The following is an 18864-nucleotide window of genomic DNA, read 5'->3' on the forward strand; positions in this document are numbered from 1 at the left end:
TTCAGTTACATCAGGGTAGTTCAGAGTGGTCCACAAGCTTTGCTTAAAGTCTACAAGCCCATCTCCATAGTTCATAGATCACATCTATGTCGTAACATAGATGCTTCCCTGGTGGCTCAGATGGTAAAGCGTCTGCCTGCAGTGCAGGAGATCTGAGTTCGATCTCCAGGTCAGGAAGATCCCCTTGGAGAAAGAAATGGCAACCCACTCCAGTACTCTTGCCTGGAAAATTCCATGGACTGAGGAGTCTAGTAGGCTACAGCCTATGGGGTTGCAAAGAGTTGGACACTATTGAGCGATTTCACTTTCACTTTCATGTCCTAACGGTGAAGATCTCCCCACAAGAACTTTTCCCCAGAGTCTAGCAGGGTACTCTCAGAAAGGATCTGAGATTGAGACCTCCTGGCTTCTAGAAAACCTGATTGTCTAAATACAGATCTAGTCCCTTGGTAGTGAAGAGTAGTACTCTGTGGAGTGGAGCATGGGGTCTGTGGTTAAATGTGACAGAGGTGGCTGTCCATCACTCCACTTCTCCTCATCTTTTATGTTTATAGGATTTTTAACCAGGTGTAGGTATGCTGTATTGGTGTCCATGCCTCAGCCTGCCTTATGGGCAGGTGTGGCTGGATGGTCAGGTTTTGGCCACTGGCTTCAGTATGCTGTGTTATCTGGACTTAACTTTCATGTTTATTGCCTCTGGACCCTTTTGCCCTATTCAAGGAAACACAGATAATGCCATTTGGGGCTGTAGGTTGAGGTCATGCACAGGAGAGGAAGGAGAAAGATGGATCCCTGGTCCCTAACATGTGGATCTCTTGACCCTGGACAACCTATGCAGGCTTTTGTCTGGGACAGAAATAAACTTGTCTTTTGCCACTTATTTGAGGTTTTCTGTCTGCTATGGCTGGACTTTGAATCCTAAATCCTATTGTATACTTTATGAGTCTGGGCAGGGAGTGTTTAGACAGGGGAAGTAGGAACTGCCAGGAACCATTGTACATTCTCTGGAGGGGCAGAGATTTGGTTGATTACAGCTTAAGAGGATTTAAATGTCAGATTAGTGTTAAGATTCCACAGGTCATTTTTAAGGTCTCTTGTAACCCTGAGAGTCAGTGACTTTGAAGTGTTGAACTTTTAAATTATAGTATTTGTTCATTTCTAAGACATATGTTTTTGCATTTTAATGTTTCTGATGCAAGGATGTGTTTTACAAGAGGGGCTATTTATTTGACTGCACTGGGTCTCCATTTCTGAGGGCAGGCTTTCTCTGGATGCGGTGAGTGGGGCTACTCTGGTTGTGGTGGCTTCTCTTGTTGCAGAGCATGGGCTGTAGACACTCGGGCCTCAGTAATCACAGCACATGGGCTCAGGAGCTGCGGTACACAGGCTTTAGTTGCCCTCCGTATGTGAAATCTTCCCAGACCAGGGATCGGACCCATGTTCTCTGCATGTGCAGATGGATTCTTCGCCACTGTAGGGGAGCCTACAGCATGTCTAGGACTGTAGGGAAGTCCGAGGGACTCTTGGCTTTGAAATATAGTTAGAACAGCATCTGACATTTGACCTTGATGGTCTATAGGTGTCCTTAAGAGTGGCTTGAGTTAGCAGGACAATGTTGAAGTGTGGCTGCTGGCTTAAGGTGAACAAAGACACTGTCAGGATAGTGCAGCAGCGAGGAAGCTGCTAGTTTTAGGCTCAGGAAGAGGCCCCTTGCAGCTCAAGTTTGGCTTTCTTCTTGGAGTCCTGTCTGTAATCTCACTGGTTTCTCCCGAGGCTCAGCCACAGAAAAGCCAAGCTGTTGAGGGTTTTAAAAGGAACTAAGACAGCAGCCTTGTTTGATAAGAGGAGAAAAGAAGATAAATAGAAAGGGTTCAAAATAATTCTTTTACCAAACAGAGGACGAGATGGGTGGATGGCATAACTGACTCAACAGACATGAGTTTGAGCAAGCTCCGGGAGATGGTAAAGGACTGGCATGCTGCAGTCCATGGGGTCGCAAAGAGTTGGAAACAAGTGAACAACAAATTCCTTAACTTTTTATCAAATGTTGAGAGTTTAAGAAGATAAGTAGTGTTCTGCAGAGGCTTATGTAAAAGAACAGCCCACTCTGTTCTCAGAGACAGTCATGTTTCTTCTCTCCACTGTTTCTTGTGTTTCATCTCTTAAATCAAAATGACTATGAATAGTATTTCTGTGATACAACTGGCATTTTACGATGTTTCTTTTTGTTTTTTTGTTTTATACAATAAAAGTACATTTTTATAAAGAAAAAACTCAACATTGAAGGCTCAGACATTTGGGGGATACTGGAAGGGTATTTTTCCCACTTCTTCCTCCCATCATTTGTGAAGGTAGGGGGACAAGTTTCTGATCGTGGAAGGAAGAGAGGGCAGGGAGACTTTGCTGCCTGAATGTCTGTCCTTAGGGGCTGCCTGGCTGTCAGTTGGTTTGTCTCTGTGCGCCCCTTGCCTGCCTTCAGCACCCTTGCCCAAGTCCCCTGCTGTGCAGGGGGCAACAAGGCATGTCAGCTGGCAAAGAGGCAGGTGATGATGGTGGAGGCAGCAATGAACGGCCACGTGCTGGTGGGCCAGCCAGAGGGAAGTGGGTGATGTTTCTTTTTTATTATTAGTTTTAATATCTGGCAGAAACAGCTCACATCCTTCAAAAGCACTCTCACATTTCTCTCAGTTCAGTTTCTCAGTTGGTGCCAACTTCCTAAAGCTGATTAGCTCTGTTTTTCCCACAGACGTCCTTGTCGGACCGCTGACTTCCTGCTGGCCTAGAGGACACAGCTGTCACCTGGGCTTTTCTGGAGAGTCCTTCCTTTTTTCTCCTCTCGGACTTTCTGTTTCCTCCATGATACCCCTCTTTGGTTTAATTCCTCACGATGGCAGCATTCAGCCTCTTGTAGATTTCCTGAGAAAACATGTAGGAGAGAGAAATGTGAGGCTTTGTGTGCCTAAAGTCCCCTTTATTCACTCAAGTTGGATTTGTGGCTTGGCAGGATTGGAATTCCTATTTGAACATTTCTCTCAGAACTTTGAAGATATCACTTCATTTGTCTTCTAGCTTTCAGTATTAATATGGTAAAGTCTGCTATTCTGATACCTGGTCTTCTGTAAGTCCTTTTTTAAAAAAAAATATTATTTATTTATTTTAATTGGAGAATAATTAGTTTACAATATTGTGATGTTTTTGCCATACCTCAGTATGAGTCAGCATGGTTTTTGCCATACATCAATATGCATCAGCCATAGGATATACTTGTCCCCTCCATCCTGTACCTTCCCACCTTCCTCCCCACCCCGTCCCTCTAGGTTGTCACAGAGCACCAGCTTTGGTTGCCCTGGGTCGTACATCAAACTCCCCCTGGCAGCTTTGCATATGGTATTGTGTATGTGGCAATGTTGTTCTCGTGAATCATCCCACCTTTTTCTTCTCCCACAGAATCCAAAAGTCCATTCTGTATGTTTGTGTCTCCTTTGCTGCCCTGCACTTAGAGTCATCGGTAGCCATCATTTTAGACTCCGTATATATGTGTTAATATACGATATTTGTCTTTCTCTTTCTGACTTACTTCACTGTGTATAATAGGCTCTAGGTTCATCCACCTCATAAGTCCTTTTCATAGCATGGAGTGAAACCACAGGCATGACCCCAGACTGTCTAGGGTTGCCTCCTTCTAACTACACGGCTACGGCAAGTTATATAACTCTCTGGGCCTCAGTTTCCTCATGTGTGAAGTGAGGATAATAGTACTTGATGCCTCTGAAAGCTTGTTTGTGGATTATACAAGATGTATGGTGCTTGGAACTGCTGTTAGCGTGTAAGAGTCGTATAGTGGCTGCTGTTTGTCACTAAACTCTAACTTTTCTGAAACATCAGTGACATGCAGTGATCAAAGCTTGTTCATTTATTGTGTAGAACAAACAATGCACCTCTTCAATCTGGAGGCTTTAGTTCATCAGCTCTAGGAAGAATTTGTATTATTTCTTTAATTATATTTTACTACAAAATTTTTCTTTTCCCTCTTATAATACTATGAGTTGAATGCTGGATCACATGGATTAATCTTTAATTAAAAAAAAATCCTTTTTCATTTTTGTGAAAATTTCTGAGTTAGTTTACATTTCTGAGCTAGTTTGTTAGATTATATCTTCTGAAATTTTTCATTATGACTTTCACATTGATTTCTGAGCATTCTTATATCCTTATATTTTTTAAAATAATCGCAGTTTTAGCATGGATATATATTTCAGGCTATTAATTACAGATTTTCTAATTTTTCTTCTCTTGCCAGCATGGCCTCAATTTCCTCTGAGAATTTTTTTTATTATTTGTTTTTCTTTTATATCAGAATGTCCTCAAATATCTAGTTGATGCTTGGCTTCCTTGCATCAGGTTGATCCTCTAAAAAAGCTCAGAAAACTGTCTCTGTCTTCAGGGCAGGGTTTACCCTGGGAGGCATGATAATGTGAAACCTTTGGTGTCAGTATCTGTGGGTCTTTTTCTCTGTTCTTTCCAAGCATTGTTCTCCTGCAAATAATCTTATCCTTTGCCTGGAATGTTTAAGCCTGGCAATGATAAGCTTTTTATGGAGCTGCGGACAGGAAGTGCGTTGGTGGTCCTACCATTTTATAGGAAAAATTTCACCAAATTTCCCTGTTTGTACCCACCGTGCCTTATCCGTGCCCTCTTCTGGGTCTGGTGGCTCTAAATGGGGGTGTCTTGCCCGTTTCTTCTAAGATCATATGGCTGTTGCCAGAGTCGGGACAGTTGTCTAAATGTACAGGGTAGAGGTGGGGACCTGGGCAGAGGAGGTGTTTAGTGGATCCTTACAGAGAATTATAATTCCTTATAGCTCACTCATTGGAAAAGATCCTGATGCTGGGAGAGATTGAAGGCAAAAGGAGAAGGGGGTGGCAGAGGATGAGATGGTTAGATAGCACCACCCACTCAATGGACACGAATGTGAGCAAACTCTGGAAGGTACTGAAGGACAGGGAAGCCTGGTGTACTGTGGTCCATGGGGTCACAAAGAGTCAGACACGACTTAGTGACTGAACAACAGAGACAGATATTCTCCCCATCGTGAGCACCGCCTGCCCACCTTCTGTTGTTTGTGTGTCTAATTCCTGGGTCCCTCTGGGTTTGTGCAGCCTGTCTGCCTTGCACCCTGCAGTATGTTCTTTGCAAACTTGTTTGACTTCTTTGTACTCTAGTAAGTCGTTTCTGCCCTCAGATATTGAGGTTTGTGATTATCGTGTCGCATAATAGTGGATTTTTTGTTATTCTTATTTTTTTCCTTTTCAAGTAAATATTTTAAAAATTGATTATAATGATTTCAGACTAGGCAAAGAGTAAGCGTGCTGTATCAAAGTCACGTGTCTTCATACGGGGAAGGATGACTTTGTACTTTAGGGAGAACGGGGGAAGGTACTACTTGTGTTCATTTTTAGTTACACAATGAAACGTTCTTGGCAATGTTGCTTTGTTCATTGGCACTTTTACCGCAACTTTCTGTGTAGCTTTTGTGTGATGGTGTGTTTGCATTGCTTTTGCTACCATCATCCTCAAGGTTAAGTTTGGCATTTGACTCTTTTACATCTGCTTGTGAGTTTCAGATGAAAAGACTTTGAAACTTTGAGCTTAAATAGGAGTCTGTTCTTTTGATTTTTTTATTGTTAAATTTATATGGATTGAAATTCTAAACTGAGGTATTAACCATCATATTTATAATAAAAAAGGTAAATCTCTTTCCACTGTTGCTGGACTTGTTAGTTGAACTGTTAGTTGCTACCTGGGTTAACTTTCCCAAAGGTAAAGATAGTTTTGGATTAAAACCAAGATCTTTACCTCAAATCATTTCTTTTCACTGCTACTTATCCTTGAAGTGAAAGACAGTTTAAACTTTTGCTGCCTTTACAAGCAGGGAGAGAAACATCTGGAGGAGCTATAGTCTTTCTTGTCACTGGCTGTGCACTTGGAGTGCAGGTGTGTGCGGAAGAGGGCAGCAAGGATAGATTGTCAGCATCTGGGCAACAGGGAGCACTTCGAGCGCTTTAGAGAGAAAAGGTATACTTATCTGGAGGCTGTGGCTATGGGAGAGGATTTGTGTTGCTGGCATGGGCTTCCCTGGTGGCTCACATGGCTTGATCCCTGTGTTGGGAAGATCCCCTGGAGAAGGGAATAGCAACCCTCTCCAGTATTCTTGCCTGGAGAATCCCATGAACAGCAGAGCCTGGTGGGCTACAGTCCATGGGGTTGCAAAGAGTCGGACATGACTTAGGGCCCCATGTCCAGTGCTCACTGAATTTCCCATAATTCTGGGAGATATAGCAGTACTATTGGGCTGTGCTTATGCTCCAGGAAGGGTTAAAACGCCATCCCTAGGCTGCCTGGGAACCCAGTCATCATTTATGGGTGTGTGTGTTTAAAATAATGGAAACTGTGTTCTGAATTCCATACAACCAACCTGTAAAAGGACTTGAGTGATGCACTGTTTTTCTAGAACAGAGTTGTAGTAGTTTGTAACAAAGTGACACAAACTGGTTGGCTTAAATTGACAGAAACCTATTCTCAGAGCTCTGAAGGCCAGAAATTCAAAGTCAAGGTGTCAGCAGGACCTGCCCACCCGAAGCTTTTGGGGGAGGGTGCTTCCTTGCCTCTTCTAGCTCTCGCTTACTTGTCAGTGTAAGTCTATAGTCTCTGCCTCCACTTCACGTGGCTGTCTTCACCCTGTGTCTCTGTGCCTTTATATGGCATTCCTCTCTCTTTGCATGATCCTTCTCTTCTACAGACACTAGTCTAATGTTGAATTAGGGCCCACGCTAATGACTTTAATCTTAACTTGATTGCATTCATAAAGACCCTATTTCCAAACAATGCCCATTCGTAAGTCTCTTTTTGAGACACGCAATGCAACCTGTAACACCAGTTTAGTAACAGGAGTTGATGTTGGGCCTGCTCCAACAGACTAAGTCAGTCAAGCTTCCCAGAGAAAAGGAAAATATTTTTCTAAAGCGTGTGATCTTAAAGAGTGGGCTAAACAACCGTAGTATCAAAAAGACCAATTGAAAAATGGGAAAGGACTTGAATAGACATTTCTCTAAAGAAAATAAACAAATGATCAGTATGCACGTGAAAAGATGCTCCACATCATGAGTCATTAGGCGAATACAGTTCAGAGCCATGATGATATATCACTTCATACACAATAGGATGGCTGTTATATCTTAAAAAAAATAAAAAGAACAAAGGAATATGTTCTGGTGAAAATGTAAGTAAATTGGAACTCTGGTACAGCCCCCAGAATTCGGTTCTCCTGGTCACTGTAGGGCTGCCCTGGAGTGGGGGGTCCTGTGCTCCCCACAGGCCAGCTCACTCCCAGAAGACAGTGGGCAGAGCTCAGCCAAGCCTGCCCCATCTACTTGTCCCCATTTTTCCAGGCAGATATAGTACGTCCATCCTCAGGGCAGGATGAAGGTAAAGGTCAGATTGACACGGAGGATAGACTGAGCTTCCATGTGCAGGGAACAGATTCTCCTCCAACCTCTCTGGTTCTGGGTCTCTTCACACGATGTACTTAGAATCTAACCCATGGTTAACCAGGGCCTTGCCCTTGAGGGTTCAAGGGACTGCTCCCCAGTGAAACCTCTCTCCTTTTGGGTATTTTTCTAGCACATCTGGGCAGAGAGTTTGGAGGCTCTGATGGTTGCATTAATTACATTGACTCTGGCCACTCTGTGCCTGGGACTTAATTTTACTTTCCTCTTTCTAATCTCAGATGGTATAAAGCCATGTTGTCCCACAAATTACAGTGAGTTCCCATGACAGAGTTAAATTGCCAGTAACATGTGTGTGTGTATGTGTGTGCTTAGGCATGTCTGACTCTTTGTGACCCCATGGACTACAGCCCACTAGGCTCCCCTTTCCATGGGATTTCTCAGGCAGGAATACAGGAGTGGGTTGTCATGCCCTCCTCCAGGGGATCTTCCTGACCCAGAGACTGAACCCACGTCTCTTGTGTCTCCTACATCGCAGGCAAATTATTTACCACTGGGCCACCTGGGAAGGCTGCCAATAATATAGTGACGATGCCTAAATTTGATTATAAACCTCTACCACTGTCATGATTCTAGGGGAAAGTTAATTGTAGAATTGCCTAACTTTGAAAGTTAAAGTTGAAATATGTTACAGAAGTGAAAGTTCAAAGTCAAATTTTCATGGCCCTTTCATATATTCATTAACTCAACAGTTTATTGAAAATCCACTCTGTGTACTCTTCCAAGTATTGGGGATATTTTGGTGAATAAACCAGACCCAAGGGAGAAGAAATCCTGTCCTTATGGACCTTACTTTCTGGAGACTTTGAATTAAAAGACCAGAATTCAGTTTCATTAAATATCCTTACCAGTATCTGGGGCTTCCTAGGTGGCTCTAGTGGTCAAGAACCCGCCTGCCAATGCAGGAGACACAGATTCAATCCCTGGGCAGGAAGATCCCCCGGAGGAGGGCATGTCAACCCACTCCAGTGTTCTTTCCTGGAGAATCCCACGGACAGAGGAGCCTGGTGGGCTACAGTCCATGGGGTCGCAAAGAGTCAGACACAACTGAAGCAACTTAGCACACGAGTATCTTACTCAGGTTGTCAGGCTAAAGAGGTCTCAGAATCTAGATGGACTTCATGTTCTTCCAGAAAACACGGTCTGAGTTCTTCATAGTCAGGGCTGTCATTACTGCCGAGTTGTTAGTTCAGCAGCCAGAGTGTGAAGGGCACACAGGTGACCCCGGTATCATCTTGTCCCTTTTCCCCCTTCCCAAACTACCACATTTTGAAAACAACCCAATAGCCTAACCCTAAAATAGTAATACAGGGAAAGTTTATCTGAGCTGTAGTTTCTAAAATGGTTTTTAGTGTTTCTGAAGGTCACTGCTCTGCACTAGGAAAGCCCCCACCTATGACACACCTTAACCCTCTCTTTTAAGCAAACATTTTCATGTTTGTGCTGCTAACAGCTTATTGCTTATGCCTCTTTTCTAGATTTCTTAAATATAAGAAACCTGAGTCTTATGGAGGATTTACTCCTTAGTATTTAATTATCCAATCAAGGAGGAATTGGAAACACTTTGGGGTGTGTATGTGTGTTGGGGGGCTGGTGGTGTGATTCTTGAAACTTCTGAAATCCCACATGGATTCCTGTTCACCAAAGCCCATCTACATTCCCACATTGTCTCTGAATGTGTTTGTTTGTTGTTCAATGGCTAAATCATGTCCGACTCTATGTGACCCCAAGGACTGAAGCATTCCAGGCTCCCCTGTTCTACACCATCTCCTTGTGATTGTTCATACTCATATCCCCGAGTCGGTGATGCCATCCAACCATCTCATCCTCTGTTGTCCCCTTCTCCTCCTGCCCTCCATGTTTCCTGGCATCAGGGTCTTTCCCAGTGAGCCGGCTGTTTGAATCATGTGGCCAAAGTATTGGAGCTTCAGCATCAGTCTTTCCAGTGAATATTCAGGGTTGATTTCCTTTAGAATTAATTGACTGGTTAGAATGGAATTGGGGGTGACTTGTCTAGCGCCACCTGCCAGATCTGTTGCTAACAGTTGAAAGCCAGAAACATTCTCGTTTTCCGTGGGGCACACAGGAATTTTCTGCTTTGCTGTCATGAGCGAGGCATGTATTCTGTAGACCACCAATGTCTGAAAGGGCCATCACAACTCTCTTCCCTACAGTTGTAGTTGAGCCTCACCCGAGCTTCCCGCCAGCTGTCTAATGGGTCTGTTGGAGCCTCTGCTTTCGCCCACGTCTGCCAGGCCCCGTTCGAGGTCCAGCTGGGTGCCCTGCACAGAGAGGCTGCCTGCGAACAGCCTGTCCTCAGGCTTCCACCCAAGTGGCTTTGTTTCAGACAGGGGTCCCTGGCCTGGTTCTCTTCAAGATGCAGACTTGTGCAGCCTCCTTCCGTGGAGACAGCCACTCTCCCATGGACCCAGCTCCTGTGAGCTGCAGCTGTTCACTCAGGTCAGAAGAATGTACAGTTTTAGGCTTAAAGCCTCTCGCCCAGTCCGTGTTATTTAAAACCAACCTTCCAGCTGAAAAAGTGAGCTGGATTATAAGATCATTGTTGTTGGGTTACTCACTCAGTCCTGTCCAGCTCATGAACTGTAACCCACCAGGCTCCTTTGTCCATGGAGTTTTCCAGATGATAATACTGGAGTGGGTTGCCTTTGGATTACAGGATAGGCAGTGCCTTGAGCCTAAGCACCTTCCACTTTGGCCAGGGCAGGAGCCCCAGTTTCCCCACATGGGTTTTACTCCTGCACACTTTACCCCTTCTTAATTTCTGATGGTTTGCTGCCTAGTGTGACATATTTACAGTTTTGAGAGGGCTCAATAAATAATACCTTGTTTTTTTGAGACAGCTGTTCAGACTGGCTGAGCTGATGGTTACAGTATAGACGCCCTCCTGCAGTGGTTTGTGAAAAAGCACAGTCCAAAGCCCCACGAGCTTCCTTGGGTTGCCGCAGCCACTGCAGCCCTTCCTGGGGGATTCTGTCGCTGCCCCCTCACCCCGACCTCCTGCCACCCCATCCAGCAACCGGGGGCCCGGCTTCCTGGGCTCTGCTCCAAAGCATGGCCAGCACGTGGTCAGGGTTAGCTGCTGATTCTTGGATAGTCTCCTCCTTCCTCTCTCTGGTTATGAACCATCTGAGAAATAGGAAAGAGAGTAAGGTGGCTAGATGATTACAGGTGAATTACAACTTTAAGTGTCCCTGCACTGTAGGGACAGGGGAACAGAATAGAGCTTGTGTTCTCTATGGGCAACGGGGCTGAGACTAGGGTGAAGAGAGTGAGGCCGGAAAAACCTCGGTGATCAAGATAAATATTTAATGCGCTATTTTAAAATATCAGAATGTTAAGAAAAAAAGCATAAACAAAATCTCAAATTTTAAAATGAAGATGGGGTCAGCATTACTGACTTTTTCCTCGCCTCAGGCTCCAGTGGGGACTGTTACTGAGTCTGTCTTAAATTTAGTGCCCGAGGCAAATGCCCCCCTCATCATTACTAGTCCTCACCCAGCTGGTTCTTCTGAATTTGTGGAATCCAGTCACATTCCTGCTTCTGGATGGAATGAATAAAAGCACAGAAGAGGGGCAGGAATGTTGCATTAACTGAACTCCCTCCATGTGGAAGGAATAAACTCAAGTAGGATTTAGAAGCAACATAAACTCTGACTATAAAAAATTTTTCCAGTTATTTTCTATAGAGGGCATATTAGCTGTCTGAGCTGCTAGTTCACTTCAGTAGTGTCTGGCCCTTTGTGACCCCATGGACTGTAGCCCCCAGACTCCTCTGTCCATGTGATTCTCCAGGCAAGAATACTGGAGTGGGTTGCCATTCCCTCCTCCAGTGGATCTTCCCAACCCAGGGATCGAACATGCGTCTCCTGCATTGGCAGGCAGGTTCTTTACCACTGGTGCCATCTGGGAAGCTGAGAGGAAAGAGCAAAAGCATAAATTAAGGGTTCAAAAGTAGGAAATGTCTGTTTTGGAGAACAAACTATAAAGTTGGATGTGAGGCTAACTGCTTCTGACCGACGAGTTCCTGTATTGATCCGATTGACTCGGTGGGCAGTCTTTGCTCAGCGCACTCTGCTACATCCCTGCTACTCCAAGGATGGTCCATGGCCCAGAAGTTTCAGCATCACTAGGGAAATGAATAGAAAATGCAGACTCTCAGGCCCCACCAGTGATCTACTGACTCAGTCTGCTTTTTTTTTTACAAGCAGCCCAGTTGATTTGTATCTCTTTTCTAAATTATTGAAAGTTCAGTTTTGTTGTGGAACTTCTACTGTTTTCATTTTTTTTTAAAACTTTTTATTTTGTACTTGAGTATAGCTGATCAACAAAGAATGTTGTGAGAGCTGCAGGTGGTCAGTCCTGTGAAGGGACTCACTCACACAAGTGCACGTATTCATTCTCCCCAAGAGCTTCCCAGGCAGTGGCAGAGAATTTGCCAGTGATGCGGGAGAAACCAGAGAAGCTGATTTGATCCCTGGATGGGGAAGATCCCCTGGAGGAGGAAATGGCAACCCACTCCAGTATTCTTGCCTGGAGAATCCCATGAACAGAGGAGCCTGGTGGGCTGTAATCCATAGGGTCATAGAGTCAAACACGACTGAGTGTGCGCATGCACACACTTTCTCCCACAAACTCCCCTCTCATCCAGGCAGCCACATAACATTGAGCAGAGTTCCCTGTAATACACAGTAGGTCCTTGTTGGTTATCCATTTTAAATGTAACAGTGTGTATGTGTCTGTCCCAAACTCCCTAACTAACCCTTCCCCCTATGCGTCCTCCCTGGCAACCATAAGTTCATTAAGTCTGTAAGTCCCTGTTTTGTAAGTAAGTTCATTTGTATCTTTCACATATAAGGGATGTCATCCGATATTTCTCCTTCTCTGTCTGACTTACTTCACTCAGTATAATACTCTCTAGGTTCATCCATGTTGCTGCAAATGGCATTATTTCATTATTTTTAATCGTAGCTTTCATTTTTAAATTTACTAAACCAACTCTAGATTCCTTCTGGAGAAGGAAGAAAAGCCATTCCTTTAAATGGCTTCACTGAAAACTGTTATGCTCTTACAAAACCAGCAAGTAGTAGGTATGTTGGTACTTGATTCCTAGATATAAAGATGTTCTTTACTAAACTCAGGGCTTGAATGCATGTGTCTTTTTTTCTTTTTTTTTTTTTTTTTACCGTAAGTTGAACATTAGATAATACTTTGGGTTTTAAAGCTCAGAGAACTGAACTACAGTTGTAATTAGTGAGTTCTTAAAAAGTTGACTGACATAATTTTATGATTTAAAGCTGTAAATTATAGCCATATTTGTATTAAACAACTGGTATGCTGTGTTAACATAAATAAGTAGTAAAGTTCTTTATGGCTGCAAAGCAATGTGACCTGTGGAAACATAGTATTTCATAATTATATGGGATTCAAGTTTAGCTATATTAAGTTCAAACCATTGGATTCGACATTGCAGGGTCATTGGAAAATGTAGACGATACCTACCGATGTGTTAGCCTCTTCTGGGTTTATAGTTCAGTTGACAAAGAAAACATATAACTATTGTGTAATCTCACAGTAAACTGCCATTAGAACTAATTTGGTCCAGCCTTGTAGTTTATTTCTTAGAAGTGGTTTCATCATTTGTAAAATGAGGAAATTTGAATTGAATCTCTAAAATGTCCTCCAGTATTAATGATAATGAATTCAACTATATGATAATGAATTTTTATCTTTGGGGAACTAATAGCCATTCTTCTTAAGCTAAGATTTAGAGAGCAACCTTATTTTTTTTCTAAAGATGCTGAAATAGCTCACATCTTGTACCAGTGGTGCTTTTCATTGAACGTTTCTTTTACGACCTATCAATATTTGACCTTACAGATAATTATAGAAATTGCCCTGTGTTGCGATTCATGGGGTCGCAAAGAGTCGGACACGATTGAGCGACTGAACTGAACTGAATCTTTTTTTCAAGAGGAGCTCCCCTATCATATTCCCAAATCTTAATAAGTAGAGGATTTGTTCTCTCTCATCCAAATTGTTCTCGGAAAAAGATCTCCCTATTTTCCTAGATGGCTCTCTTAGAAAGGAGAGCAAAGTTAATCATTCTACTTTGTTCTGGTAGATAATGCTACTGAAAGACAGCTTGAGAAATTAACTGTTTGGGTGAGAATGATTTAGTCCAACCTTTTCTCTCTCTGTTTTTTTAAGCATCTTTAATTTTGCTTTAGTTAAAAAAAAAAAAAAAAAGTTCCCAAGGTAGTAACTTGAAAGGCTTTACAAATCACATTGTAATCATAGAAATATAAAGACATTTCTTCATGTGTCAGGTGAGATTAAGGCAAAGAACATGAGACTAGGTCAGAGACTGAGTTCTATGTGATAGAAATTTAGGTACTATTTTTTTTTTAAGATTTATTTTTGTTTGTTTTATTTTTGGCTGTGCTGGGTCTTCATCGCTATGCACAGGCTTTCTCTAGATGGAGCGAGTGGGGCTACTCTCTTGCTGCAGAGCACAAGCTGTAGGGTGTGCAGGCTTCCTCCGTTGTGGCTCCTGGACTCTAGGGCTTGGGCTCTGGGGTTGTGGTGCCGGGGCTTAGCTGCTGCCTCAAGGCATGTAGAGTCTTCCCAGACCAGGGATTGAACCTGTGTCCCCTGCATTGACAGGTGATTCTTTAACCACTGGACCATCAGTGAAGTCCTATTCTTTTTTAAGTTGAAGTATAATTGTTTTCCAATGTTGTGTTTCTGCTGTATGTCAAAGTGAATGAGATACAAGTATGAGTATATCCCCTCCCTCTTGAGCCTCTCTCCTGCACCTGCACCCCATCCCACCCCTCTAGGTCATCACAGAGCTGGGCTCCCTGTGCTCTGCAGCAGCTTCCCACCAGCTGTCTGTTTCACACATGGTAGTGGGTATATGTCAGTGCTTCTCTTAAGGCAGGAAGGGAGTGAAACTGGCCATAATACAAGGCTAACCTTTTTTTTTTTTTTTTTTTACAAAATTCCTGAGGGAAGGCTGGTCAACTTTATCCTGCCCAGGGCTCTATCTCCGTAGTGATGATGTCTTGAAGCTATTTTTTTCTTCAGTGAATGTTGAGGTTAATCTTCCAACTAACCCTGAAGCTGATAAGCTTACTGCAGAATTCGTGTGGTATTCACATCTCTGTACCTCTAATTCTTTACTCTTATCTGCTCTTATCTATTCTTATCTAAAAGTAGGAAAAATGAAGTGAAGTAAAGTCGCTCAGTGACTCTTTGTGACCCCATGGACTGTAGCCTACCAGGCTCCTCTGTCCATGGAGTGGGTTGCCATTTTCTTATCCAGGGGATCTTCCCATCCCAGGGATTGAACCCAGGTCTCCTGCATTATAGGCAGGTGCTTTTACCATCTGAGCCACCAGGGAAGTCTAAAGTAGGAAAGACTTCAGTAAATTGATTTCTTACCAAAATTTTCCTAAAGTATTTCTTCTGAATCCATTTCTTTGTGGCTTCTTTTTTAGGGAGGTGGGGTGGGTTGTTTTTTTTTCCCTCACTGCATGCCTTCCGGGATCTTAGCTCCTCGACCAGGAAGTGAACCCAGAGCCATAACAGTCCTAACCACTGTACGGCCAGGGAACTCCCTGTGGTATTTATTTATTTATTTTTTTTTGATAGCTTTGTTCACTGAGTTGGAGTTGTTTTTTTTTTTGTATCTGTGAATTCAAAAAATCATAAACCCAAGTGTGCTGAACAGTCATGTGAGAATTGATGGGTTCTTTATTTTCCTATTAGTCTTTGCAATCTACTGACTTATAAATCTAAAAAATTTAATCTTACTTTTAGTGGAATTTCACAACTGTTAGAAATATTTTTGTATTCCAGTAACACGGGAAAATTTTTGGGAGACAATGCTGAGCAAGATGCACAAGCTTTAAAAGAAAACTCAGGTTACATATGCATATTAATATGTATGTTATTAATAATCTGCCTTTTTTTTTTAATGATTTGACAGACTATATCAAGAGCCTTAAAAAGTCACATCCTTTGACTCAGTGATGCTGTTTTTTTCAGGAAGTTTTTCCAAAGGAAGCAATAACAGGTAGTCAAAGATGGCAAAAATATTTCAGTTCAGTTCAGTCGCTCAGTTGTGTCTGGCTCTTTGCAACCCCATGGACCGCAGCACCCCCAGCCTCCCTGTCCATCACCAACTCCCGATGTTTACTCAAATTCACGTCCATTGAGTCGTGATGCCATCCAAACTCATGTCCATTGAGATGGTGATGCCTTCCAACCATCTCATCCTCTGTCATCCGCTTCTCCTCCTGCCTTCAATCTTTCCTAGCATCAGGGTCTTTTCTAATGAGTCAGTTCTTCCCATCAGGTAGCCAAAGTATTGGAGTTTCAGCTTCAGCATTAGTCCTTCCAATGAATATTCAGGACTGATTTCCTTTAGGATTGACTGGTTGGATCTCCTTGCAGTCCAAGGGACCCTCGAGAGTCTTCTCCAACACCACAGTTCAAAACATCAATTCTTTGGCTCTCGGCTTTCTTTATGGTTCAACTCTCACATCCATACATGATACTGGAAAAACCATAGCTTTGATTAGATGGATCTTTGTTGGCAAAGTAATATCTCTGCTTTTTAATAAGCTATCTAGGTTGGTCATAGCTTTCCTTCCAAGGAGCAAGGGTCTTTTAATTTCATGGCTGCAGTCATCATCTGCAGTGATTTTGGAGCCCCCCCAAAATAAAGTCTGTCACTGTTTCCACTGTTTCCCATCAATTCATGGCAAACAGATGGGGAAACAGTGACAAACAGTGGAAACAGCAAAAATATTTAGTCCAGTGTTATTTATAAGTAAATAATATTTAATAATAAAACTAGAAACAACCTAAGCAGAGAATGACGTGTAACTCATGTTGTCAATTAGGGCTTCGCTGGTGGCTCAGTGGTAGAGAATCCGCCTGCCAATGCAGGAGATGTAGGTTCAGTCCCTGGATCTGGAAGATCCCCTGGAGAAAGAAGGGGCTACCCAAGCCAGAATTCTCGCCTAGGAAATCCCATGGAAAGAGAAGCCTGGTGGGGCTACAGTCCATGGGGTCGGACACGACTTAGTGACTAAACAACAAAGTGGTGTAAATTATCCTCTGTACATTTTTTTTTGAAATAATTTGAGATGTTTTGACATACAAACCATTTTCTTTATTCTTTTGCGATTTTTAAATCATATTTTATATACTTTGGAGGAGGGAGCTCAGGAAGTGAAAGCTCCATCAGTTGACTTTAGTGAATCTGTTTATACAGAAAAATAACTTCTATGATTTGTGTTCAATTCTTCTGTTTCTAGCACTCCCAACTGCTTATACCAGGGTTTCTTAAATGAGTATTGGCCTTCATGGAAGCATAAAGGTGTAGCATATTTAGTGCTTTGTGAAATCACCGCCTCCCCCCCTCCACACACAAAGCTAAAATATGAATACACGGACTTCCCTTTTCATTTAGCTTGAACCTGTTTTATACTTGAGAATTAAAAATGTTAATTTGTGTTTCATAAAATCTTTTATTAAGGTGCTGCCCCCAAATTTATTATTTCAGTAATTTATTTTCTAACTAAGGAATTACAGTGGGGAAAAAAAGATATTTACATTTTCTATTAGTATAGAAAATTTTATTTTCTATAGAATTCTATTTCTATTTCTGTTAGTATATGAGTTATATAGCACTTATTTTGAGATCAGAGTCTCTTGGTTGCATGTGTTGGTATGCATGCACATGAGTGCTATTGAGATAAACACTGAGGCCTTTCTTCGTGCCCCCAGTAAAGGCTGGTTTCAGCATTCATGGCAGGAAACACAGAGCCCTGTTAGTGGAGATACTGATCGTTTCAGTTCTTCCCTTGTTCCTATTGTCCTGGTTGTATTTAGGTCACTGAAGTATGTTTGAATACAGAGGAAAGATTGAAAGTTAGAAAAATGAGATCTACTCTTAATTTACAATTTTCTAGGTTACAGAATGTCATTGTTTTCCCTGATGGATATTTTATTTCTTCAGAACAGCACCATGATACCCAATTGACAGTACCTACCAAGATGAGCAAGTCAGTTCAAACAAATGTCTATCTGTGTGACTTATTTGCAGTCTTAGCTTAAATATTTGGGCCTTTCTTAAGCACTTCAGTTTAACCAAAAGCATAATAAGGTTTTAGTTATTTACAAAATCCTTGAATTTGAAAGCTTTCATGGGTTGTTTTTAACGGTTTTTTTTTTTTTAAAGTGTACAATTGAATTGTTTTAGGGTATGTACAGCCCTTTGCGGCCATCACCACAGTCTTAACGTTTGTAGTTCATTACTTTGAAAAAGAAACACGCTCCAGTTAGCAGCCACTCCTCATTCTTTTCCCTCTTGCCCCTTCTTAGCCCTAGAGAACCACCCATCTGCTTTCTATAGATTTGCCTATTCTGGACATGTCATGGAAATAGTGTCACATCATATGTAGTCTTTTGTTACTGGCTTCTTATACTTTGTAATTTTTGCTTATACTCTTCTTTTATTTATAATATTTGAAGTCTTAACGTTGATTCCATGTTGTAGCACGTACCAATCAATACTCCTTTCTCTTGCTGAAAAATATTTCATTGCATGGATATATAACATTTTGTTATCTGTTTACCAGTTAGTAGACCTGTGGCTTGCTTTCACTTTTGGGCTATTGTGAATAATGTTTCTATTACAAATCATGTACTATTGTGTATAAATTTTTGGACACAAGTTTTTCTTTTTCGTAGATATGTCAGAGTAGATTTGCTGTGTCACACAGTAACTCAGTTTAACATTTTTTGGTACTTCCAATAGAATACCACTTTAACTATGAAGAATCAATGGCTTTTGTTTTCAATTTTGAAGTGCAGTATGTTTGAGATTCACACTGAAAGCAGGGAAAAGAGAAATGCTGGTGCCCTGAGTCTTCATCGATATTCAGCCTTTTTTTGCTGTGCCTGCCTAGTCTATCTGGTAATCACCCTCCAAGGAGACAGTAGGGGGCCCTTCCGAAAGTGAAAAGGGCATTCTTTATAATTATGTTGGGACAATAAGCATAAATTGGGACCATCCTAGGCAAATTAGAACCAGTGGTCAACTCTGTCAACCAAAAAGAAAGAAAAGCTATTGTCAGATTTGGGCGTCCTTCTCTACTGCAGTGAGTTAGGGAGGGGACAGTTTTAACAGCATCTTGCCTCTGTCTTCCGTTTTGCCCATTTCCTCAAATGAAAAAGTGTGTTTGAAAAGAGGTTGAGTCTGTAG

The 18864-nt window shown here is 42.2% G+C and overlaps 1 protein-coding gene across 5 annotated transcripts in view; it reads left to right on the forward strand.

Annotated features, from left to right (window-relative positions):
• MTUS1 (microtubule associated scaffold protein 1) overlaps positions 1–18864 on the forward strand; it is a 186478-nt gene that overhangs the window by 43353 nt on the left and 124261 nt on the right. The window lies entirely within an intron of this gene.

This window comes from Bos taurus, chromosome 27 (genome assembly GCF_002263795.3).
Source record: "Bos taurus isolate L1 Dominette 01449 registration number 42190680 breed Hereford chromosome 27, ARS-UCD2.0, whole genome shotgun sequence".
NCBI classification, from domain to species: domain Eukaryota; kingdom Metazoa; phylum Chordata; class Mammalia; order Artiodactyla; family Bovidae; genus Bos; species Bos taurus.